Raw genomic sequence first — 9,149 nt, 5'->3', positions numbered from 1 at the left:
CTAGAAAGCTTTTGAAAGCTCATAGTACAGATTTAATTATGTTGCAAACATTATTCAGAAGTATTTTGCTATTGGCACTGGGAGACAATACCATATTATGTCTTTTCATACCTGACCTCAGGAAGAAATAAACTTTCATTTCAGCCTTTTACCCTTGTGTGTCTAATATTATATCTCATATCCCAAAAGCAGATTATTGAAAGCCTATTCCTTTGCCCAGGTCTTACATGTTTAACCTCACACATACACACCTTTATATATTAACACAGTAGACAACAGGTCAGATCCTTAGCTGATGTAAATAAGCATAGCTCCCTCATGTCTGCAAACATCTCTGATTCATACCAGCTGAAGACAAGTACATTTTCCCTAGGTCTGGATTCAGTAAACCACACACACACAGAGTGCAAAGCAGCCTATTGTTTGAAGGAAACCTTTCTTGTTTAGGGCACTGCTGAACAAATAAACTAGGCAGCAGAGGGAATTAGCAGGAATGAAGAGCATTAGTTCCTCAGAGAAAATAACATCAAAAAAGCCCTTGGTATCCATCAGTTAGAATTCCTTCAGCGCTAGACAAAAGCTGCAATGGAAATTGCTGTGTTGTAACCTACGTGATCCCATGCTGAACCATTTACTTGAAATGCTGCTCTTCCAACACATTGCACAGATCAAGTATCATGAGTAAGGAATGAGAGTAAATGAGAAATTAAAAAGAACTTAAATACTATTCAAGCAAAGCACTTAACCACACATTTAACTTTTAACCTGAGAATAGTCACATTGAAGTCAACGGGATTACTTACGTACTTAAAGTAAGTCATGCGATTAAATGGTCCTCTGGATCAGGGTTTTAAAAATCTGAGTGGCTATTACTTAAAAATTGATGCAGTACAACAGGGGAAGGAAAAGAGAAAAATCTGGTTTCCATCCTCTTTTTCAAGGCATGATAAGATCTAGCACCAGGAAGTTAGAGCTGGAAAAATCCAGTCTTGAAATAAGACATTTCCTCATAGCTATGAGGGAAATATTGAGACAGTTTATGACAAGGAAGTGGATTTACCCTCATGTAGAGTTCTTAGAATGACATTAAATATATTAAAAGAAAAAGGGGATTAATTCAGATTCTGGGAGTAAACTCAATGGTTTTATAAAAACTTACACAGTTCCTGGAGGAGAGACTCCTCCACCAGTCTACTGCAGTATACTGGTCCAGGTACAACCTCCAGTTCAAGAGATTCCTAAACCACTGATTATGAGATAGATGATTGTATATTTCCCTGCTTTTTGCATTTCTTGAAAGCATCTACTACTTTTAGAAGTAGTATTGGACTAGACGTATTTTTGATTTAACCTTGTACAACTATTTCTTTTTGGTATTATATTATATGTACACATACATCATGAGAGGATTAGGCTGACTCGTATTTGCAGTCTTTTCTGGCCCTAAAGTATGTCAGCTTGACTTCTTCTGCTTACCACCTTTGTTCCTGAGTTTGATGGGAAACAGCATTGATTAAATTTTCTTTAGCAGTCCAACAATCCTCAACTTCCCTCAGGATCTGGGAAACAAGTGGGTACCATGCTATGCAATTGGCTGTGTCGCGGTGACTGTCAGTGGAGCTGGAGTCATTCAGGAACATCTCACCTGAGCAGGTCCCAGTAGCTGGGGTGTCGCACTGTGAGGAAGGGACCTCCACTTCTCTCCATGGCACACGCTTTCTAATCTCCCAAGGAAAAAATGCTATTTCAGTTCTGACGTATCTGGATAAAACTTGCATATGCTTTGATTAACTAGAGATCAAACCAGATGATTTCATTCAGTTTCTTCTGGCTACAAACACTATAAACTCTTATGGGCTAGAGCCCATCAAAGCCCATCTGAGTCCCTGGAAATACTCCTATTGACTTCACTCTACATGAACAAGACTTTAACTCAATCTACAGCCTCTGTCCGAGCCAAAAGGAGTCCAAAAAGAATGCAGCTCAGCTTGCAGTAAATACATATACCTACATGACTGCAAGTAGAGCTATTCAGAAAGGACTAGTAATAGCATCTTCACAGAAATTAAATGTGTGAACACTCAATTAGCTAAAGATACCTTCAGGAGATACTCTTCTCAGCTTTCTTTATGAAAGGTCTGTTGAAGTTAAAAGCTTTTGATGTTACTTATAGGAGAAAAGTTTAGTACAGGCTGTAAGGCCCTGCAAGATTCAGCCACTGGAGAAAAGCTGTTTCACCACCATTTGTCCATTTCCCAAAACAAAACTGAGACCAGCCCACATAATTTGAGTATTGGCTGGGTTTTAAATTAGAAAAGACTCATGTTCTGGGTGAAAAGAAGCACAGCTGGTATAACCCAGAACATAACATAACATGTATAACCTTAAGGATGTAGTTCATAGCAGTGATATTTTTCTGCAGTTTTAAGCCAGGGCTCCTGCATGTTTCGATATGACAGCTCTCAGCTTTAAACTCAAGGCATAACAGAGTGCTGGGAGCAATTAGCTGTGCACTTTTCCCCAAAATATCACACTTTAAGATGCCTATGTCTTTCACGGCAGAAAGATGATCCCAGTTTAAATGTTAGGCTCTTTGCTAAATACTAAGCTGTGATTTTTCTGTTCTTGTTTATGCAGTGATAGAGAATCAGTGAGAAATAGATGCATATTTGCATATAAAGTCATCACTGTCATGAGAGGTGTTTATATAGCGTTTATGTGTCTGCCATTTAAATAATAAGGTATTTAGAAATGTTAACTGAGGAATGAGGAGTATTTAACTTTTTACAAGTTGCAGTAACACAAACATCTTGACAACTTCTCAACATTATTGTCTTTATGCATAGTCACAAGAAGGGAGATTTGCATATGATGGTCATGTGTCTTTGTGAGTGGATTTATCTTCTGCACTTTCCATCCTTGGAATATAAAAGCTCAGGACTTTATGAGGCAAAGGTAACTCGAGATCTAAGTTTGCTGTACTTGGCAATTCAAAATTCCCAGACGAGACCAAAAGTTTTAAGCATATAAGGATTAGGGTCAGTTTTCTCAATCTGGGTGTACTAAATTAAGAGGTAGCTGTTAGCCAAGAATGATAACAAAGGCCCTGATTTTCATATGTGCTAGCCACCCTGAATTTCTTTCCCAGTGTCTAAGTCTCCTGGCCATCTATTCTGCCACACCAAAATTTGGACTTTAATTTACTGAACTATGCCTCAAAGTGCTGGCTTCTACACTATCTGAAGGAAAGGGCCAGTTCCTCCCTTGTTTCTGGGCTTTTCTAGTTGTCAGCCTCCTAGCTTGCTTGGGACATCAGCTGGAGCTTGAAGATTCATGTAGGCAGTGTGGACGATCCAATATTCAGGCTTAAGCGCAAGTCTGACCCCAGAGTTAATAAGTACTGATCTACCCAAGATTGTCTTCTGGAGCTGCCTGCCCTGGCCCTAGCAGAAGTTGAAGGTGCATCATCTCAAATCGCTTGAAGGGTTGGGGCCCTGTGTAATGCACAAGTGAGAGCCCAAGGTTTGGCTCAGCCTCATGCACTAGCAAGCAGAGGAGACACCATTGATGGCCATTGGGTGTGATTGAGGGAGCAAGCAGTAGAAAACATGAAGTACTAAGTATGTACATGAGAGTATAAAATGCAGTAGTTGGTCAGATAGCAGGGCTGAGTGTGTTTGAGAAAGAGGATTGACCTGGAAAATTTACATGTGGCTAAGATAATAACCTGTTTTCGTAAGACAGGGATTTTTTTTTCCCCTGCTTGTTTGTGAGTTGTGCTTTGTTTGCATTTGTTTTCAATTTTTTGTAATTGTGGCATTTTCCTGAAAAATTATAACTTTGACACATACAGTTGAAAACCAGTTTTCATCTATGTCAGAGGCATGCACTCAAGACAATTAGAAGTGATGTGTTTGCTTTTTAATAAGAAATTAGCTGCCACAGGAAATTATCTTGGTAAAAATCTCCAGTGAAGGCTGCGTTTGCTGTATGATATATTTTAGAAATGTCTTGGCTTTTTCCAAACTGCAAAAAGCCTGTCATTTCAAAACACACTGGGGAAAGGCAGCTGAATCCCACTTTTAATTATGAAATGCTAGGCACAGTTTCATGCATTTGAGGGAATGTAAAATTTTTCTATTATTGTTTCTTGCCTTTTTCCTGATCCCTGCCTCCTGTCTCTCCTTTCCCCCTCACTACTCAAAGCAACATTTGGGATGGGAGAGACATTTATCAGGAATACATACAGAAAGCTTTCCCACAGAGTTGCTTCAAAAATAGATATTGATTAGAGGCCAGGGGGAACAGACTTTTTCAAGAAAAGGCTTAACAGGAAAAACTTAGCTTTTGATACAGGAATGTGGAGAGAAATGCTTGGATCATCGCCATAGGGGCTGGCAGGTGAGGAGAGAACAGGGTGGTGTTGGGTAGCACAAAGACAACAAAGTAGCAAAATATGAGCCTAAATATAAGGGGAAATACCCTGGCACTGTTGTACCGGAGTCCAAAGGGAAATTTGACTGGACAAAGGACTGGAAACACTTCCAGGGCAAGAACTCTAACCTGACAGGGAGACATATGCATGTATGTTAGCTCAAATACCGTAAGCAGAGACACAGGATTAGTCATGAGCTACTAACTTCCACTCGGCGATCCCAAGAGGCTCTAGCACAGACACTGCCCATTATAAATATCCTGTGAAGAAGCAAGGTACCCAAGAAAGGTGTTTATCACACAGGCAAAGAGATGGGAGACCTGACTTCCATGTATCTCAGTACTACATCCGTCCTGGTTGTCTGATTGCTGAGTTTACTCTGGACACACTTAATTCCAGGGAGGCATCTCAATTATGTCGATCAGCAAATCACAGCTGTTTCTCAAACCAGATGTTAGAAACTGCCTCCAGCAAGCTTCTCCCAGGAGCTGAGTCGCCTGTGGTTGGCTGCAGAGACAGCTCCTCATCTGCCATCCTCCCCATCCCACCAGACCTGAAAGCTAGTCCCCCATGCTCCTCAGTGCCACCCCACTAAGCTGGTTGTTATTACAAGTCAGGATAGATAAGCTTCAGTCTGACAGTTCAGAGCTGTGGTTGAAAGAGAACTGTATCATTATGGAGCTATGTGTCTTTTCAGATTGATAAGTAATGTTTTCATTACAGACAAGGGTGCTCAGTCAGTATGTAAGTTATCAGACATGTCTTCACTTCTAGTTTCTGGGTCCAGGCTGTGCTCTGTTTCCAGACTGACATTAGACCCTGGTGTGCATCAGCCAGCCATCTACCCTGTCCACCCAACCCTGGCATGCCTGCAGAACCTACACAGCATACGCAACCAGGGGACTCGCACCTAGGATATGTGCATAGGTGCAACCTAAAACACCTATGGGGAAGCATGGAGTGATGTGTCATGCGGTGATAATGGCCACAAAAAACTTTCCCTAATTGGGCGATGAGCCCAAGTGAGAGGAGACACAGCTGTAGAAGCTGCACAGGAACTCATCTGCAGTTTGAGTTTATTAGCTGTAGCTCCAGGGGAAACTGTGTTCTGCTGGCCACTGTTCTGCATTACCAAATAAAAGGTCTCCTGTCCTCTCCTGCCTCAGTGACATTCCTCCATTAAGGGCTTAATTGTCTCCTTAGCTGTCACTGTCTGAGGGAGGAGGATATAGCTGGGAAAGTGTTTTAGGAAACCATGTGGAAAACGAAGTATCTGATCAGCACATTTAATCCAGTAGATAAAAGGGGGTTGAATTCTTAAATGCCTTGTGTGTATCTGACCTGGACTAACATTTAGAATTTAGGCTTTTTCATCAAAATCAAGCAACATTTAATTAAGATTTACTATACAGAGTTGCAACTTTCCTGATAGCAATGCAGATCCTTCCATTAAATTTTTAATAGGGAATAATACCTATTCTTTTACCTAATGAATGCATAAAGTACTATTTCTTGCTTTCCCCCCAACAAAGGAATTTGATGCTGGATCACCTCCTATTATTACATGGATTGGGTATTTCCACTACATGTGAGGAAACAAACCAGAAAGGGATCATTTATTGTGCAAAGTATGCTTTGAAATGTTTGTTTGGCACATCTGAACAATTTATTTATCTTCACTGCCATTGCAGAAAAATATGGTTTCATACTTAATAAACACCGGTGAGAAGCTTTCTGTTCTTGTTTGAACAGGAGTAAACTTGAAGACCTTGTCAAAACAATTAGGTTAAGCTTGACTATTCAGCTGAACTCATTCTATTAATAGCCAAGGTGGCATCATTATTCCATTAAGCTTTGTCTGGAATATTGGGGGCAAGTACATATATCTATATAGAAGAGGTTAAACCAGATGAACCTTTCCAGAATGAAAGTACAATAACTGCTATTTACTCTATATTTCTTCAGTCTGGGAAGGAGTATTCTGCCTGGCTGAACAAAATAGGACACATGAAATTGAGACTTTTTCAGAAAACTTTGTTATTTTGCATTTTGCAAGAGGACAGTTGCTTTGTTATGGCTTGGTTAGGTGGAGTCTGAAGTTATGTGTCATTCTCATGGAATATGATCATACCTGTAGTCAAACTATGTGCAACGTTCATCCTATATAAAGTACTTCTCAGGCAGATTATGTCTTAGCTGAGACATTAAATGGAATCTGATGCAATTAAGATAATCAGGAAACAAAGACACACTTTTGATTTCTCTAAGCCTCATGGTAGAAGGATATAAAATTGAAAAATAGGCAAAATCAGGTTTTATATTTTCAGATTAACCAAATGCAAATTTATCAGCTACATCCAAACTGTGACTGATTACCTGGGAGCTCACATTCTGTCACTATTCACCCATTTCCTTCATCCATAGCATGAGTCACTTAATGCTACAGTGCCTTGTGTAAAGAAGCTTAGTCAGCACTATGGCGTCAACTGACAGCATTTGCATTTAGTTTTCTTTTTTTTTTTCTTTTGTGGCAGATTCCTCTCCAGCTCTAACTGGTAAGTGTTTGTCTATGGCTCCAAGTGGGAGTTGAACTTCTTTAGATATTTCTGTGCATAGCTTCTTCAAGTGATCATCCACAGTACTGAAAAACCCAGGCACTTACTCATAAAAACTCTTCCCCAGCATCAGTTTCTCCTTCTCAGCTCTCCCAGGAAAATGTTTGTGTCTCTGAAACTTTATCCCAACAAACAAAAATGCAACAAAATCTTTACCTAAGAGAAAAGGCCTGAGACTGCTATTTAGGCATTGCTTTTAACCACCAGCTGGGGCAACAAACTGCAGCTGAGAGCTACTATCTATATACTGCTGAAACCATAAAGATAAGCAACTAGGACAAGCATCCCAAGGTCCCAAGTATCTGGGGTTTAGGTAAGAGCTGCATAAGTCACCCAGAGTGCAGGGGGCATAAGAGGAAAGCATGTATTTTAGCCTCCATACCTCGAAAAGTTCAGTGCTACCATTGAAACATTTTCTCATGTTGGGAACGTGGACAAAAGATCCCCATCTCCCCAACTGTCATAATGTTGTGGAGCTATAGGGCACCTAGATCTCAGTGTTTCAATAAAATAATTTAATAATCTTTGCCACGGTTCTTTGTTGCTATCTCATGGCATCTATACTTTCCATTTAGTAATGTAATCATTTATTTTGATGGTTTGTACATTTTCATGACTTAAGACCTTGAGGAGATCAGATCCATCACATAATCTATGGGAATATTAATGAGAAAAAAATAGACTACAATTCCCCATCTGCCTGATGTGTTTATGGTAAAAGAGCTGCATGTGTAAAGGCACAGTGGATTAACAAGAGATCCTATTAAGTAACTAAGTAGTAGGGGCTCCCTACTTTTCTTATGGGTCATTGTGTTAATAATGGACTTAACACTATTGAAACCACAGCTAACCTCTGTTCTCACTATACATGACAAGTACTGTAGCGTCTAAGTCAGGCTTTAGTTCTCACATATGCAAACAGACAGGATTTTTTGGTCACTGAAGAAGTGCATGCGCTCACATGAACAGCTACCAAAGGAGTCATAATAAAAAGTAATGCTCTGTGACACATAGCAGCATTGAAAAATACCAGTTGTTTGTGTCCAAAACACACTTCCAATTTTCTTGAAGAATGGAGTTTGTTTTAGAAATTAAACTTATATACTTCATTTTGCAGCATGTTCAGACAAAGTACTCTCTTAGGTGTTTTCAGCATTCCAACTGCTGTCTTTATTTGCTCCTTCCTTTAAATTTTTTATGAGGAAGTTCTTTTCCCTTTCCCTTCAGCTAAAGGAAGGGCTTCCTTCCTATTCTAGCTTCAGAGCATTATAACAGGTGATATTTCTTTTTTGTTCAGAGAAATTTTAGAGAGATTTTGACAGGAACTTTTTCAACAAAATGCTTTTACTTGTACCCAAAGGCCATGAGCAACAAATATGAGTTTATCATAGAATCATAGAATGATAGAATGGTTTGGGTTGGAAAGGACCTCAAAGATCATCTAGTTCCAACACCCCTGCTATGGCAGGGACACCCTCCACTAGATCAGGTTGCTCAAAGCCCTGTCCAACCTGACTCTGAACACTTCCAGGGATGGAGTATCCACAACCTCCTTGGGCAACCTGTTACAGTGCCTCACCACCCTCATGGTAAAAAACTTCTTCCTTATATTTAATCTAAACCTCCCCTCCCTCGGCTTCCACCTTGTAAAAAGTCCCTAGTAAAAAGTCCCTCCCCTTCAGGTACTGGAAGGCCACTATGAGGTCTACCCAGAGCCTTCCCTTTTCCAGGCTGAACAAGCCCAACTCTCTTAGCCTGTCCTCACAGTAGAGATGTTCCAGCCCTCTAATCATCTTGGTAGCCCTCCTCTGGACTCGTTCTAACAGTTCTATATCCTTCTTGTGTTGGGGCCATCAGAGCTGGACACAGTATTCCAGGTGGAGTCTCATGAGGGCAGAGTAGAGGGGCAGAATCACCTCTCTCAACCTACTGACCACACTTCTTTTGATGCAGCCCAGAATCTGGCTGGCTTTTTGGGCTGCAAACACGCACTGTTGGCTCATGTTGATCTTATCATCCACCAACACACCCAAGTCCTTCTCCCCAGAGCTGTTCTCAATCCACTCATTACCCAGACTCTATCTGTTCTTGAGATTGCA

Source organism: Athene noctua, chromosome 2 (assembly GCF_965140245.1).
Source record: "Athene noctua chromosome 2, bAthNoc1.hap1.1, whole genome shotgun sequence".
Taxonomy (NCBI): Eukaryota; Metazoa; Chordata; class Aves; order Strigiformes; family Strigidae; genus Athene; species Athene noctua.
This window is presented reverse-complemented; position numbering follows the sequence as displayed.